The sequence below is a fragment of the Canis lupus genome, chromosome 17 (genome assembly GCF_011100685.1).
Source record: "Canis lupus familiaris isolate Mischka breed German Shepherd chromosome 17, alternate assembly UU_Cfam_GSD_1.0, whole genome shotgun sequence".
NCBI classification, from domain to species: domain Eukaryota; kingdom Metazoa; phylum Chordata; class Mammalia; order Carnivora; family Canidae; genus Canis; species Canis lupus.
The window spans coordinates 16,889,376-16,906,952 of record NC_049238.1 but is presented as its reverse complement, the minus strand read 5'-3'; the positions used below and the strand labels follow the sequence as shown (position 1 = coordinate 16,906,952).

Here is a 17,577-nt window from a genome sequence, read left to right as displayed (position 1 = left end):
AATGGCTGGTGGCCTAAGGACCTCATTTTCTTGTTCTGAGGATCCCTGATTCTGCTTATATTTCTAACTGTATGGGTATGTAGAATATCCTTTACTCTTCATCCCCATTTTTGTTTTTAATCCTTTATCCACAATTAAAGACGTTTCGTCGCTGAACATTAGATCCTCTGCGGGGTCCAAAGTCATCTCAGTTGAATGAAGTTTATTCTCCAGTGGATTCCTGGGAAAATCTCCTGAGTCCAGTCATCTGAGTTCTTCATTTCTGCTGAGTGGATATCTTGTTGACAGCTTTGACTGGTTTGAAAATCTTAGGTTAGCACTTAGTGTTCTTAAAGTTTTGTTTTTGTTTTGTTTTTAATTTTGCTCCATTCGTTTCTTTATGTGCTGTTGTCTAGAAGTTTGATGTCAACTTGATTGTCTTTTCTTTGTAAGTGATTTATTGTTTGTTTGTTTGTTTTTTTTTTTTGCCTGGTGGTTCAAATGACTTGTTTTTGTTTTGTTTTGTTTTTTCTCCTATCTTTACAGTCCAGTAATTTTACTGGGATGTATTTTGGGGCTGAATGTTCTGTCAATTTATTTTCTTCACTAATGGGCCCTTAAAGTGTATAGATTCAGACCTTTAATTTTTACAGAGTTTTCTTGGATTATAACTTTTTAAACATCAAGTTTCAGTGTTTTATTTTTCTGCTATAACAAATCTAGTTACACATATGTAACCTTTCTTTGCCTGTTTTCTATATATATAACTTTCTATCTGATGCATTTTACCTCTTTTATGATTTTATTTTTATTTTTTATTCTCTGGGTTCTTTTCATGCCTTTTCTCAATGCCTCAGTGTATTTTCCACTAAATCTACTTTTCCTTAGAAGTTACATTGCAATTTATGTTTCCTACTCAGTTAATTTTTTTTTCCTTTTCTCCTTTTCTTTTGAGTGTGCAAAGATTTCATTTCACATCTTCTTGGCTTTTTTCCCCCATTTTCCTTCCCATTTATTAATTGGTTTATTATTTATTTTTTAAATCTCTGATTTAGAACTCTCATATCTCAAATGTTTGTTTTAAGTTATTTTCCTTGGGTATTGCTTTAAGTTTTTGCTGATGTATTTTTTGTGTATTTGCGTTTTGTTTTGTTTTGTTTTTGTTTTCTCCTGTTTCATTGTTGCTTAGGAGTATATTTTCTCCAGCTGAACTGTTTTCTCATTTTCTGTTTTCTTCTTGAAGTAGCTGTGTAGGGGTGTCACTTTCCAGTTTTGTTCATTTTTAAACGTCTTCTATTTTTTGAAAATATCAATAGAGAATGTCTCTGACAGCTGGGTAAGGGACCTGGTACTATTAAGTGTCTGTTACCTTGAGAGTATCCTTGTCTGCTGGTAAAGAGAAAGAGTTTCTTCATTGCTTGGCACATTTCATTGGAATGATTAATACTGATGTGCATTCTGATTTTTTTTTCTTACTTTTTCCTTAATTTCCACTATTTCCTTCCTTTTTTTTTTTTTTACTTCCATACTCTGCCTCTAACTGGTATCTTCTGTTTGCAAGTTCCTTTACTTTTTCACTGGCAGCAATACTTCTCAAGACTGACAACTTTTGATTCTTCAGCAGCTAACATTCCGATCAATGCAGTAGTAATCATCAGCATTATAGTAGTTAACCAATTTCTATAAACTGTATAGTTCATCCAAATAAGTGCATACTCTATACATATATCAAAAATAATGTATTCTATTACAATGATCCAATTTCAAGAAGATTGATATATTTATTCAAGCAATATACAGTGGCAACCAACCAGCACTAATAAGAGATAACAAGTAAAACGAATCCCCAGACTTACATTCTAAAAGATCCAAATATTAACCCAATGGCTGTAGTGTCATAATATTTGTTTTGGAGGCCAGATTTATAGTTATTTGCCTTAGTTCACACATCAGTTGTGGAGAAACAAAGAATTATTTTGCTGTTAAGCTGAGAACTAAGAGCTAGTTAGAATGCCATAGCCAAGAAAAAACAATTGGTTCTTGCACTCAACAATATTCAGAATGAATGTTAGTTTTCTATTATTTGTATTTGATTCTGTAATTGCAGCACAATTGAAATAGTTGAAGAACAAATTATTTTTCCCTAGTTGGTGTCACAGCTAGAGAAAATGGATCTAGATAATAGTTTGAAGAAAGTGTTCTCCATAAAACCCAAGTGATGAATCAATTGCTCCATGTGTTGTTCACTAATATTTTCAAATGCCTATGCTTCTAACATTCTTGACTTCCTTTACTAAATTTTTTTGGCACCTTCTCACAGTGCCCTACAGATAGAGATGTGCTGGGTATATTTACCTTCATATTTTGTTTCTGTTTTCGTAAAAAACATTAGTCAATTTGACTCAGTCCTAACCTTAGAAATTTAGTTCTATATAAACAGAGCAATCATAAAAATATCAAGTCAATAGTATCCATAGTCTCCTAAGTTCCAATGCATCCAGAAATATACCTTAATATTTTGAGTCTGGGTGAGTCACTTATCATATATTATAATATTTCAGAGGTGTATTAAAAATAATGGTGAACCAAGCAAAGATTGTGAGAATTCCCCATTTCTAGCCATCTGTGAATTCTTCAAAACTCTTTGAAGAAATTTTAGTATGACATTATTGTTTTGTCTATACTAAGACAGTATTAATCTCAAGGTACCTCAAAAAGTATGGACTTACTCATGCTCTTTCCACTGTTAGTAATGGTGTTTCTTTTTCTTTATCTCATCATTTTTTCACGGTAAACTCTTAGATTCAGCTTCAACTTCTTCTGTATGCAAAAAAATGGTCCCAGTCTCTGTGATTTAACACTTAATATTGTTGTTTAGCAAATAATAGTCATTTAATAAATATGGTCCTAAACTTGTTACACTTTTATTCTCCTGCAAAACACAACTACAAAGAGATAAAAATTACAGCTTGGGAAATATAGTCAATGATATTGTAATAATGTTGTATGATGACAAGTGGTAGCTAACTTATGATAGTGAGCAATGAGTAATGTGCAGAACTGTCAAGTCACTGTGCTGTGTACCTGAAACCAGTGTATCATTGTAAGACAACTGTACTTCAAATTTTTATTTTGAAAATACAAACAAAAAATAAGTTTATAAAACGGCATATTACTCATGTATCCTCATTCAGAACAAATATTAATACTTTATATTTACTTCAGAGTTTTGTTTCCTAAAAAGAGAATGAACAGAGCACAGTTAGAATTAAAACCTCCTGAGTTCTCACCCATGGCAATAGCCATTATCTTTCTCAGATGTGACAATTATTGTGAATTTGGTGAGTATTCTCCCTTCCATATTCTTATGTTCTGCGTATTTTTAAATAAACACTATATAGCATACTTTACTATTTTTTTTAGCTTAGCAAAATACTAAAGGCACATATAATGATAAATTATTTGTTCTATGACATCTTCATAACTTTATATTATTTTGAGATTATGTTAAGATTGATTAATCTAGCTAACTATATAAAATGTACCTATTTTGGAGCAGCTTGGGTGGCTCAGCAGTTTAGTGCCTCCTTCAGCCCAAGGCCTGATCCTGGAGACCTGGGATTGAGTCCCACATCGGGCTCCCTGCATGGAGCCTGCTTCTCCCTCTGCCTGTGTCTCTGCCTCTCCCTCTCTCTCTCTCTCTCTCTCTCTCTGTGTGTCTGATGAATAAATAAATAAAATCTTAAGAAAAAATCTGCCTATTTTGTTGCTATAATCATCTAGCATAATTTTTATGTTCTTGTATCTTGACTGAATTTTGGTAGACTTAATAAATTTTTCTTATTACTAAAAATTGAACTATGGTTCTCATTAAACACATCTCCATATACAAATGTACAACATTTTTATAAGGAACTTACTTATAACTTAGTTAAATCTCTTTTAAATAGATGACATAACAGAGTTTGTGCATTTTCAATTATGATATTTTTCCAACTACAATAGTTTTTTCCCGTTTTGCATTCCAAACATTTTAGAACCTTGAACAGCACTAGTACCTGTGTATAAGAGTTTTTCTTTACCTTCATCACTGCCTATAAAAATTAATTTGGATTACTCTTTTTTTTTTCTTTTGCCAAACATATGCATTTGATATAGAATCTACTTCCTTAAAATTTGATTTCTCTGGCTATTTTATATATACTTTATTAATTGTCTCTTTTTTAAATATCACCTCTTTCATTATTGATTTATAGAAATTTATTTATTCTTTCAAAAAAATTTATTCAAGTAAAGCATTGAGTGCCTTCTACATTCAAGGCACCCTTCTAGGTTATAAGATTATAGCAGCAAACAAGATGAAGCCCTTGTCCTCTCAGGGTTCATATTCTAGTGGAGAAGCAGAGAAAAATAGTATGAAGAGGTGAAACTTGGAGTGAAGTTCTAGAAATGTTTTTAGAAAGAATATTCCAGAGAAAAGAAGCATTGAGTGTAAAGGATTTTAAGTGGGGGCATGTGTGGCTCTCCAGGAACAGCACAGGCTAAGCCAACTGCAGAGCAGTGATAATGGATCAGTCACTGAAGGTGAAGTTGGAAAGGGAGCTGGAATTGGATCGTGTAAAGTTAAGTTGGACATGGTAATGACATTGAACTTTACATGTGTTGACAAATTATTAATGATTCTCAAGGAGTAAGATATGATCTATTCACATTTTAACAAATGATCTAGATCAGTGATTTTAAAGGCAGATGTTTAGAGACATTTGGCATTTAAATGAGACATTTGGCAATGTCTGGATACATTTTTTTTTTTTCGTAAACAATTCGATAGCTGCTAGTGTCCTCTAGTTGGTAGAGTTAAAGGATGCTACCAAATATCCTAAAGCTCATAGAAAAGCCAGTCCCCTAAAATAATAAATAAATAAATAAATAAATAAATAAATAAATAAATAAATGCCAGTCCCTTCCCAACAAATGATAATCAGACCCAAAATGTTAATAATGTCAGAATTGAGTACTCTGGTCTAATCATCTATCAATACAAAATCAGTGTATTTAGAGTATTGTCTATTAAGCAGTTACTCATTTGCTGGTATTTTTAATTTTTCACTAGCTGATCTCTAGGATTTTTTTTCATATAAAGTTAAAATGCAACTTACTTGAGGAAAAAGTTACATGGCAATTTTAGAGTAATTGACAATTTTGTGACATTATGTTTTTTCCGTACAAAATATGGAGTACAAGTACCATTTATTTCATTTTATTTTTTCTCATACATATGTGTGTATGTATAATATATATGTATATATACTTGTGTATGTGTAATTTTTATACAAATTCGTTAGAATAATATTTTTTATATACCTCTATTATAGAACTTGACATATTTTATGATACTTCTTTAGTTATACATTCATTTCCCCTGCCAGACTGTAAATATAATAAACTCAGGTGTTATATTATATTAATCTCAGTGATAGGGATTCAAGATATGTTTATTAGATATTTGTTAAGAATTTTGATATATTCAAATAACAATAGATGAGGTGTTTTCCAATTAATTTTTTTCTGTAGCAATTATGATTGTGTTTCAGAGAATAATATCAAATAGGTGTAAGAACTGGAATAACTAGGTAGGATGTCTGAAGGGTGATTTGATTAAGACAAAGGGTATTGATGATTAAGTATAAGAAGTAGATGAGAAGACCCATTGCCATATTCCTGATTCAAGGCATCTAGAATTTACACCCTGCCTTGACAGACAGTATTTTAATTTCAGTTTGTAGTATTAACTTTGGCATCTAGCTAGCCTTAATGTCTATTTTAAGGTAGAGCTCACATTATCTAAAATGTGCAGTCATACCCATTGCTGCATGGCCTCTTGGCTTCCTGAATAAGCAGTGTTTGGAGTAGCCAGTGACACTGCTCTTTTGTAATTACACCATTAGTGATTCATGATTCACCTTGTCAGGTTCTTTTTGGTTATCTGTGTAAAAAACAAAAGTGTGGTTTTATTAGTCCTTCTAGAGTATTTTCCTCTTTTCTTCTATCTACTTTTCTTTTCACTTTCCATTTTATTTTTCTCATTCATACTTTTTTTTTTTTTAGTATAATTGGTACACAATGTTACATTAATTTCAGATGTACCACCACTCAGTTTCCTGTAGAGGAAGGACCAGGATGCACTGAAAACCACAAGAACTCCTAGAAATGGAGAGGTATCACCCAGTCCACAGCTGTGAAGATTCATTCACGAAAGTCACATCAAGGGGGATCCCTGGGTGGCTCAGTGGTTTAGCACCTGCCTTCGGCGTGATCCAGGAGTCCCAGGATCAAGTCCCACCTCAGGCTCCCTACATGGAGCCTGCTTCTCCCTCTGCCTGTGTCTCTGTCTCTCTGTCCCTCTGTCTCTTTCTGTCTCTCGCTCTCTCTGTGTCTCTCATGAATAAATAATTTAAATCTTAAAAAAAAGAAAGTCACATCAAGTGACTCTTTGAACCTTTGGCTATGCCTTTATTTCCTTTAAAAAAAGGTGGGGGAGACTACAAGTTTATAAACTATAAAAACAAATATATTTTGACAATAAATATACAACAAAGAATGGAGGAATATAAAAGTTATTATCTCAATAAAATCTGTGAGAATGGGGATTGATGGGATGCTTCTAGTACTCAGTAGTCCATAGAAATCCCAAAATCTCAGTGGGCAGATTTCCCAGGTACTATTACCTTCAAGTTAGGAAAGTTTCTTTGATTAAGCTCTGATTCTGTTTCTTCAGAGAGACGTCCCAGTGTATTTTTTTCTATACCTCTTGACTCTGCTCTTCTGTTCTGCAACATTCTTACTTTGTCTTCATCCTACTGGACACTGCTGAAAAGTCAGTGGAGAAAATTTTCTTACTGATGGCTGAGCAATTTTCTTAGCCTGCTTCTTGTCTGTCAGAAGTTGAACAATCAGAGATATTTAATGACTTGAATGGTCTAGAACATTTTAGATCAGATTGGCAGTACATTTGCAAATACACTTTTTAAAAAAAACTTTCTAAGTTTTCTATGATTTGATACTAATTAACACTATATACTAAAGCTACACCAATAGTTCTTTTTGAGATATTTTTCTCTTTTTAGTTTAATTATGACCTATTTGAGTTAATTAAATGGGCTACCCATGTCATATTCTTGTCTTGGCAATAGCAAAGCCCCATGAAAGAAGCACATTTATGCAAGATTATTTAAAACCTATGTTTAGATCATGCCCACTAACATCATAGTCACCAAAGCAAGTTACATGTCTATGCATAATATCAGACAAGCACAGAAATATATTCTTCCCATATGGGTCCAAGGGAGGTCGTGAATATTTGCTGAACACTAATTTAATATACTATACCTACCATAAGAGTGGTAAGCAGGGTATTTTCAGGGTTCCAGAGCCAAAAAGTAGAGCAAATATCTAGTCACTACAGTGATTAATTGAATTAAGGCTGAACAAATCCTACATTCAATGATGTCACAGTTAGAGACAGAGACTAATTGCACTACGAAGTTCAAGAATTAGTAATTCTTATTGGCAGTGCAGTAGATACAATGGAAAGAATGGAGTAAAACCAGATTTGGATCAAATAGACTATGTGGCTTTTTACAAGTTATGAACCAGTCTGTGCCTAGTTTCTGTTCAATTAAAAAGGAATAATTATGGTCTAGTTTATAGATAAGAGAATATCTATGTATTACAGAATATACAGAAATATATACATATATATATTTAGAGAGAAAAAAAGAGAGGGAATGCTGTATTTTTTATCCTTATTTAAATGTTACATCCCTCCAATTTCTACTTTTAGCACATAGCATATCTGCATTTGTTTTCTTTTTAGCTGACAAAGAAGATTCAATTTCAAAGAGAATTTCTGTTAACCCCAGTAGAGGCAGTGAAGTATACAGTTGCAGTAGTAAGAGAAAAGAAAAATCTTATAAATGAAAGTCTTATATAATTAGAAATAATTATTTAATGTGATGGTAGATAAAATTGAGTACATTCTGGGTTGTGATTGGGGAAATACCTTAAGCTCTACTATGCATATTCAATCTACATGTACAGTGAATATTTATACCAACTTTAATTATCACACTGGAGATTTATAAATCAGGTTTCAGATGATATTCTTTCTCTAAGGGAAAAAAAGATAAATTCATTAAATTCTGTGATGAAGACAGAACTATAGACCATTTTTCATGCAAAAGGCATAAAATATTATTAGATCAATCTTCATAATGCTTGTAAAAAACAATTCACTACGTTTTTGTGTTAAAAGGGTAATTTAGGCATAGGCCTAAATAACCCCTTCTTACTGTAAATGCATACAATGCTATATAAAATGTATAAATGCACACATACACATTAAACTATGTATTGTCACTTAATAAAGAGAAAAGTGGAAAGGAAGCACCTACTGGTGAGTGGAATATGAGGCTGCATTGCCCTAGGGATCTGATATCATTATTAGGGGCTGGAGATTTCAAAGAGCATCAGCATTAGCTCCCTGTATGTAGAGGATTGGAAACTTTGGATCCATGTTCACTTCTTATAGTAAAGCTTGAGGTGAGCTTCAGGGCCCCCAAGCAATAGGTAGTATCAGTAATGTACCCAGGAAAACCTTTCTTGGTGCTGTGTGAATAATTTCTCTGAGACATCACAGAATCTCTAGTAACTGAAAACTTAAAAATACGTTTTAGGAAAAAAAAATATGTTTTAGGTTAAGTTCTTCACAAGGCTTTTCATTGCAGCAATCAGGAAACCATTCATAGGATAGTCTTTTATATGTAAGAGATTTGCAACAAATCCCAATCATTTAAGATTATACAGAACATATATTTGACCAGAATTAAAAACAAAATAAAACAAAACAATGGCCAAAAAAAAAAAAATGAAAGCAAAATAACTAATCAAGCAAATAAACAACAGAAATTATGTGTGTGATGTGAATGTAACAAAACAAGTTCTTAAGTAGTTCCTGGGATAAAATAAAAACCAAAGTGAAAACTGAAATGTTTGTATTGTTTTTGTTGTTGTTGTTGTTTTAATTCTTAGCTTATTCAGATTCAATAGATTGGTAATTAGAAGCAAAATCATGCCTTAAGTAGACTTTTAATACTGTATGAATATTTCAAAATGAATTAGCTACTCATTATACCTAAAAAAGAAAAAAAAATCAACAGACTCAATTTTAAGAAAGCAAAAGAAAGGAAATAAAAATGTTACTGACATAGAATAGAAATAGATGTAGAAATCAATGTTGAATATTGAGATAGTATTGAAAGGTCCAAAAATAAATCCATGCATATGTCAATTGATTTTTCAAGAGCGTGCTGAAATAGTTAAATGAGGGGAACAACAAAGTCTTCTCAACACGTAGTACTGAGCCAACTGGATATCCACATGCAATAAATTGAATTGGACCTCATATCTTAAGTCATACACAAAGATAAAACTTAAAAAGGATGAAGGACTTAAATGTAAATACAAAACAATAAAACACTCCAAGAAAATAAGTATAATCTTTATAACTTTGGATTAGGGAAAGTTTCTTCAGATATGGCACTATAGTCACAAGTATAATTTAAAAAAAGATAAATTGAATTGAAAAAAAGAAAAATTGTCAAAATTGAAAATTTTGTGCTTCAAAAGACACAATCAACAAAGAGAAAAAAGACAACCAACAAAATGTGAAAAATATATTTAGAAACCAGATATATATTAAGAAATTTGTGTCTGGAATATAGAAATAGCTCTTAGCTCAACAATTTATAATTTTTTAAAAGATTTTATGTACTTATTTTATTTATTTTATTTTTCTTTAATGTGTACTTATTTTAGAGATAGTGTGTGAGTTGGGAGAGGGAAGGGAGTGAATCTCAGTCTCCCCACTGAGCAGGAGGACCAATGCCAGGCTCGATCCCTTGACTGTGAGATCATGACCTAAACTGACACCAAGAGCCAGACATTTTACCGATTGAACCATCCAGATGTTCTTTAGCTCAACAATTTAGAAAAAAATAACTCGGGATGCTGGGTGGCACAGTGGTTGGTGTCTGCCTTAGACTCAGAGTGTGATCCTGGAATCCCAGGATCGAGTCCCACATCGGGCTCCCTGCGTGGAGCCTGCTTCTCTCTCTGCCTGTGTCTCTGCCTCTCTCTTTCTCTGTGTGTCTCTCATGAATAAACAAATAAAATCTTAAAAAAAGGAAAAAAATAAATAGCTCAGAAATAGGCAAAGGATTTTATGACACATTTCTCAAAGAATATATTCAAATGGTTAAAAAGCATGTGAAAAGATTCACAATATCATTTTCGTTTTATGGCTTATGTTTTTGTATCTAAAAAAGTTCTTTGTCTAATTCAAGGTCAATAATTTTTTTCTCACATTTTCTTTTATAGTATTCTCTACATTAGGACTATGATTTACTTTGAGTTAATATTTGTATATGGTGTGAGGCAAGGGATTAAGTGTGTAGGTATGTGTGTGTGTGTGTGTGTGTCCCTGTGAATATCCAATTGTCCCAGCATCATTTAGGAAAAAGATTATTCTTTCTCATTGAGTTGTCTTGGCACATTTGTTAAAATTTTATCAAATAAAAAATTAAATTTAAGAGTTTATTTGTGGACTATCAATTCAGCTCCATTAATCTATATGCCCCTCCATATGCCAATACTACATAATCTTAATTACTGTGATTTGATAATATGCTTTGTAATCAAGTAACCTGTCTTCTAACATTTTTATTCTCTTTCTAGATTTTTTTGACTACCTTGGGTCCTTTGCATTTCCATATAAAGTTTAAGATCAGATTGTCAATTACTGCAGAAAATCCTACTAAGGTTTACATAGGGGTTTCCTGAAATCTATAAATCAATGAGAGAATTGCTATTATTATATGATATTAATTTAAGAGTCATGACTATGAGAAGTACACTTAATTTCTCTCAGCAATGTTTTATAGTTTTCAGTATACAAATCTCATACTTCCATTATTTAGTTTATTTCCAAATATTTAATTTTATAACATTGTTAATATAATAGTTTTCTTAGTTTCATCTTCAGATTCTTTGAGACTAGTGTTTCAATTAGTTTGAAACATAAGTGAGACTTTCAATTTTCTAGAACAATAAATTTAATATAGTTTATTCAAAAATAATATATAATTTGTATTTTATGAATTTATTTTGTTATTGTAAGGCCTTATATATATAGATAGATATTTATTAAACATAATTAGACCTAAGATTTGGAGTTGTACTATGTGGGTGAATACTCTTTCAGTGAATGTGCTTTTTATTCTTCTTTCCTACTTTCATGTAAAGTAGTTTTCATCCTGTTTTTCCTTCTTGTTTCTATTCAAAATTATAAAAGTGTATTTCTATAGAGAAAAGATGAATAGCTTATACTTTCTTGTTTTACATGAATGTCACTGTATATATGCCATTGGTTCAACTATCATAGATTGTCATATACTTTTGATTACTAATCCACTCAAGTAGAAAGAATTCCAACTATCCTAAGCACTTTTCCATGTTTCTACATGAAACTTACTTTAGGACTGTTATGGGAGAACAGTTCCTCTTCCGTTTGATTTTTTTTTTTTTAAAGAGAAAGAAAGAAAAACCTGCAAATTTAATAGGTACAGAACTATTTGTAAATGGGACTACCAGATAAAATGTACTGCAGGACACTTTTCAGAAGTCCCAGAAAATTCTCCAGCATACAATCAAATTATAGCTGCTCTGGAAGTCAGTAGACTTATATTCTGTATAATTCAAGAAATAACCAAAGAATTAGCTATGGTCTCAGAATCCCTACAAGCAAAAAACTCCAAGACTTAGGCAGAATAATTGGAGCAGAGCTCATAAAAGTCCAATTTAATACTTGTAAACTGTGAGCTAAACTTTCCCCAAATCTTCTTAAAACCAAAGTGAAGAAAAGTCTTGGCCAATAGCAATCAGAATAAAATGAGAAAAGTACTGGGGAAAAAAATACATATCTTCACACCCATTCTTGTAATATGCTAAGCTAAAGGAAAAAAATAAAACCTAATGTTCAAGAATAGATATTTGTCATATCTATAGGGAGCAATTAACAAGTAGTTATACCTTGAGTAGTGCCTAACCTAAACATAACACTTTGGATCGATCTGTAGCCAAATTTTTATTGTAATAGATTTATGCTCTGCTTTCTTTATGGTCCCCACTGATAAGCATATACAATACTTAACTTGTTTTCATCTGGAAAAACCAATTTACTTGGAAAATTATGCTTTGGCAATGAGTTTCTAGATACAACACCAAAACCATGTTTCTTTCAAATAATTGATAGATTTAAATTACAAATGTTTGGTCTGTAGAAGACACCATTCCAAAAATGAAAGACAAGCCACAAATTGTGAGATTATATTTTCAAAGCACATATCTGATAAAGGTCTTGTATTCAAAATATACAAAGAAATCTTAAAACAAGAAGAAAACAACTCAGTTAAGCAATGAGTGAAACATCTGTCCAGGTACCTTACCAAAAAAGATGTGCAAATGGTATATAATTATATGAAAAGATTATATAATTGCTCATTATGGAATTCAAATTGAGATATCAACGAGATACCACTCCATAATTATTATAATAAGTAAAGAAAAAAAGACAAAAGCATTTTTTGGCATGAATGCAGAACAATAACAACATTCATGATTGCTGGTGGTAATGTAAAATAAGAAAGTCTCCTTGGAAAGTACTTTGGCAGTTTTTTTAAAAAAGGTAAACATAGAGGAAGCCTGGGTGGCTCAGTCGTTGAGTGCCTGCCTTTGGCTCAGGTCATGATCCCAGAGTCCTGGGATCAAGTCTTGGGATCAAGTCCCACATGAGGTTCCCCGCAGGGAGTCTGCTTCTCCCTTTCCCTGTGTCTTTGCCTCTCTCTGTGTGTCTCTCATGAATAAATAAATAAATAATACATATATTTTTTAAAAAGGTAAGCATAGGGTCATCATAAGATCCAACAATCCTGGCATTAGACATTTACCTTTTTTTTTTTTTTTTTTTGAGTTGAACACTCATGTCTACACAAAAACCTACTTGAAAATGTTTGTTGTAGTTTATTCATGAAGGTCCAAAGCTGGAAACAAACAAGGTACTCTTCAATAAGTAAGTGGATAAACTGAGGTATCCACTCAATGAAATATTATTCTATGATTTTAAAAATAAGAACTATCAAGCTGTAAAAAGACATGGATGAATCTTAAATGCATATTGTTAAGTGAAGAAGCCAGTATTAAAAGGCTACATCTTGTATGATTCCATTTATATGACATTCTGCAAATGGCAGATCTATAATACAGGTAAAAGTCAGTGATTTTAGGGCTTTAAGGTTTGGAGGAGAAGGTTAAATTGATGAAACACAGGGAATTATTTTAGGGCAGTGGTATTCGTTTGAATGATACTGTAATGTTGGATATATGTCACTATGTATTTCACAGCCCATAGAAATTTACGGCAGAAAGAGTGAAACAATGCATGCAAATTGAAAAGAAAATATATTTATGCAGTCAGAGGATCCTAAGGTAGAATGCTAAATGTGACAAAACTATGTACTTGCATTACAAATTTATGAAAGAACCTTATTGGAGAACATAGAGGAAGTAAGCACTGACCTAAGTAATTCAGAAATGAGTTGATAAGACTACGGGGAAAAGGAACTGCGATAAGTACTACATTCTAGTTTATATTCTTTCTTCAGTGGGGCACAGGTTAACACTTCCAATACTGCTGTACATGTATACTGGATTTGAACAATTAAATAAATGGAGAAGTTTGGAGCCAAGTTTCTCACTGTTGGAATTGGAGGTTACAAATAATCAATGGATAAAGGCTAAAATAATCCATGTGATAATAATGGATTTGAGCAGAAGACATCAGTGTGAACTCATGTTTAGTAGATGGTGACACTAGGATTGTTTATGGTTTTGTGTCTATACAAAAATTAGTTTATACATATATATGTGTTTGTTCTCTGAGCTGATCATGCCTAGGGACAGTGACACCCCAGCGCCCATTAGCATACCAAGGGCCTAGATCTTGGGTTCTTTTTTTCTTAAAGATTATTTATTTATTTATTATTTATTTATTCATGAGAGACAGAGAGAAAGAGAGATAGGAAGAGACATAGGTAGAGGGAGAAGCAGGCTCTATGCAGGAAGCCTGATGTGGGACTGAATCCTGGGACCCCAGGATCACTCCCTGAGCCAAAGGCAGACATTCAACCATTACGCCACCCAGGTATTCCTAGATCTTGGGTTCTAATGCTATTCTCCGATAAAAGGAACTAAGGCTTCTTGGAGAAATGGCTGATGCTAGGACTTAGACAAGATAGATAGATTAACAGATAGATATAGGCATAGATATACAATGATATGTGGAGATATATATTTGTCTCTATCTACCTACCTATCTTTCTATTTATCTAAGTCTCTAGTGTCTTCTAGCATCAGAAAATAACACAGTGATAGGAGCATGTAAAAGGATCATAGAGTCAACCGAAAGAGCTCTCAGTGACCAATACTGGAAAATTATTTTCCTAGTTTTATTGTTGTTGCTTGACAAATTCTGAAGTTCCTCTAAGAAAACAACCAGTTGAGAAACTCTGGGTCAACATGGCAAATTTTACATGCCATGTTGTGTCAGTGTGTCAAGTCAGATACACTAAAGAGAATGAGTGAAGGTATAGCATAACATGATGCTAACCAATTTCTGGAAACATATGCATACATCAGGCTGAGGATAGTTTTATATGCACTCCACAAAGTGTTTAGTTTGTCTGGAGAGGATGAATGTGAGGACTGGAAATAGTCTCTGGAAACCTAAGGGAGGTATTGGTGGTGTACCCATCCATTTGGAGACAGCTTTAGTTAGGAATATATACACTTAGTTAGGAATATATATTTGATTCTAAATGGCATAAAATCAGTTCCTGCTCTTTCTTAATACGGAATGGCGGTCATTTTATAAGAAATCAGTTTGCACAGGATTCAAACTGGGATAGACAGTATAAATAGCTGTTTTCAATGAGATTGGTTCCCCCCCCCCTTAGGATAAATCACAAGCACAACAATCCCATCATTCTAAGGCTGGTTTTTCAATAGTTACACTCTATTTTAGGTGTGTGTTTTTTCTTTTGATATCTTAGAGTCTTATATTTTAAAAGTTAAAATAGGTTTTCAAGATTGATTGGAGGGGAACGAAAAGTAAAATATAGCCTGAAACCAAGCATTTGCACTTTTAAGTTATTCTTGTTTTCTTGATTTTTTTTTCTTTAAAGGTGAATGGAATTGTCACTACAGAACTATATTTTTTATTTGTCTCTGGAATGAACCTTGGTAATTCCACAAAGGCTACTGAGAGCTTTTAAAAGAACAAGAGAACCGCCTGCCTCCAGGGACTTGTCAGCACTTAGTATTGCTTGTTTTCTGTTCCCTTTGTTTTCAGTAAGAAACAAACTTTAGAATTTAAACAAGAAATACAGTCCTCATTAAGTATGAGCCTGTGTGGGAACAGAAGTAGCTAGAGAACTTCCACGGGACTTTTAACCAGTAAAGAATAGTGCTGAGGATTATAAATGCCAAGACTGGGTGCTCTGACTCTTGAGAGTATTGTATACTCCCAGAAACATTTATAGATGTGTTAGAAATGGAGGTAAATCTGGAAAATTAGAGTCCTGTTTATTTTTCCATACCTGTTCATTGCCCTAAAAGATATACATGAAGTTAAGTAAAAGCCATGTTTTCCGGAGTCTTCTCCCAGTTACCTTCTGCAGAAGGTGAGTGGGCTTTAGTAAGTATGCCCAAATCCTAAGAATGTTTTCTTTGCAGTCCATTATATTTATGTAGTACATTTGAATTAGTACATTTGAATAGTATACTTTCACTATATGAATTTCTTTCTTTATTATAAAAAACCCTTCCCTTGGGGCATCTTGGTGGCTCAGTCAGTTGAGTATCTGCCTTTGGCTCAGGTCATGATCTCAGGGTCCTGGGATAGCTTGGTGTCCAGCTACCTGCTCAGCTGGGAGTCTGCTTCTCCCTCTCCTTCTGCAGCCCCACCCCACCATGTGCTCTCTTTCTCTCTTAAATAAATAAATAAAATCTTTAAAAAAAAACCCTCTTTTTCTTTTATTACCCAAATATTGAATTTAAACCCTTGTCTTCATTTTTAAGTTCTAATATACCACAACCCCACCACCCATTAATCCACTGAAACTAATACCTTAAATATTAAGTATATTGGCTTCTTTTCAAATGTTCCTACTTGACATCTCTAGAATATGATGCCTGTGTTCTGAATCTCTGTGTTAGCCTGGAATTCTCACTGTGTTCCAGAACCTCATTTCACAACCCATGAGTGTCTGTTCTGGGATGTCCCATAGGCCTTTCATGTGCAAAACCAAAATTGTCATCTTTCATCACAACCTACTGCTTTTATCTCTAGAGGGATAATGCAGTCATTCCACTAGAAATCATGGCATCCTCCTAGTCTTTACCCTTTATTCTAATTTTACATTGAATAGGCTACTGAGTCCTGTTAAATTCTACCATTGGTAGATTTATCCAGTAAGTTCTCCATTAATCATCCCTGTGGACCCGACTCTGGTTTAGGTTCTCTCCTTCTCTTAGAGTTTCCTGGTTGATTCTTTTAATGCAGTTTTTCTAAAGTGAAAATGTATCATGTAATTCTGATTCTTGATAGTCTTTATCTCCTCAGTGATCACAGGACAAAGCACACACTCTTAGTTTCATGAGCTCCATATATTTACAATGAAGTCCCTGGGTACCTTTAGCCTGGTCTCCATGGACTCCAGACTTCAGCCTCTAAATGTCCCTTCTACAGTCTAATGGTTTTGATACTGTTCAAGGATGTATTTTAGAATATTATTCTCCTCAGTTTGAAAAAAAAAAAAGGTTCTCATTTCAAAGATCAATTTAAAGTACCATTTAGTTGGTAAAGTTTTATACTAATATACCCCTCATTACCACCACCCCCTCCAATAAATTTAATCATTTACTTCATGTGCTTTAAAAGCATTTTGTACCCCCATTTCAATCAATCCTTTCCATGGCACTGGGAATTCTATTTTCATATATCCCAGATCTGTAACTAGCACTAGGACCTTTCTCCTAGTAATTGGGGAAAAAATGAGGTGAAAGACACCCACATGTTATTAATCTTTATATTCCCAGATTCTGGTAACTTATAGGCACTGAAATACATCTGAAAAACAAATAGACATGCACCTCATTAGAAGCTCCACCAAGGAGACAAGGGGAATCACATCTAGCCTACCACTAACTTCTAGATGGTCAGATTCTTGAAAACATGATATTTTACAAAGGCCCAAAGAATATGACCCAGGCTGCAGTGAAAATCTCCCTATCATATTTCAACTGGACTCTTCCTCAGAGTTTGGAAATTAGCTTTTCCCATTTTTCCTCATTTTTTTAATAGCTGCTAAGCCATCAGCTAAAAAGGACAATCTGTCTCTGCACATAAGAGAAATTCAGAGTTTG

General features: G+C 33.2%; 1 long non-coding RNA gene across 6 annotated transcripts in view; it reads right to left on the bottom strand.

The window, feature by feature from the left end:
* LOC102155097 overlaps positions 1-16,368 on the bottom strand; it is a 41,898-nt gene extending 25,530 nt beyond the window's left edge. For 2 of the 6 annotated variants that reach the window (XR_005372183.1, XR_005372184.1), the window contains exons 1-5: positions 16,280-16,368; positions 8,097-8,149; positions 6,708-6,849; positions 5,843-5,965; positions 2,709-2,799 (exon numbers count right to left, since the gene is read on the bottom strand). This is a non-coding gene — a long non-coding RNA (uncharacterized LOC102155097). Of the gene's footprint in view, positions 1-2,708; positions 2,925-3,144; positions 3,216-5,842; positions 5,966-6,707; positions 6,850-8,096; positions 8,150-16,279 lie in introns of those variants that run through there. The other 4 variants (XR_005372187.1, XR_005372188.1, XR_005372185.1 and 1 more) reach the window with 3 other exon arrangements.
* Positions 16,369-17,577: the final 1,209 nt, after the last annotated feature.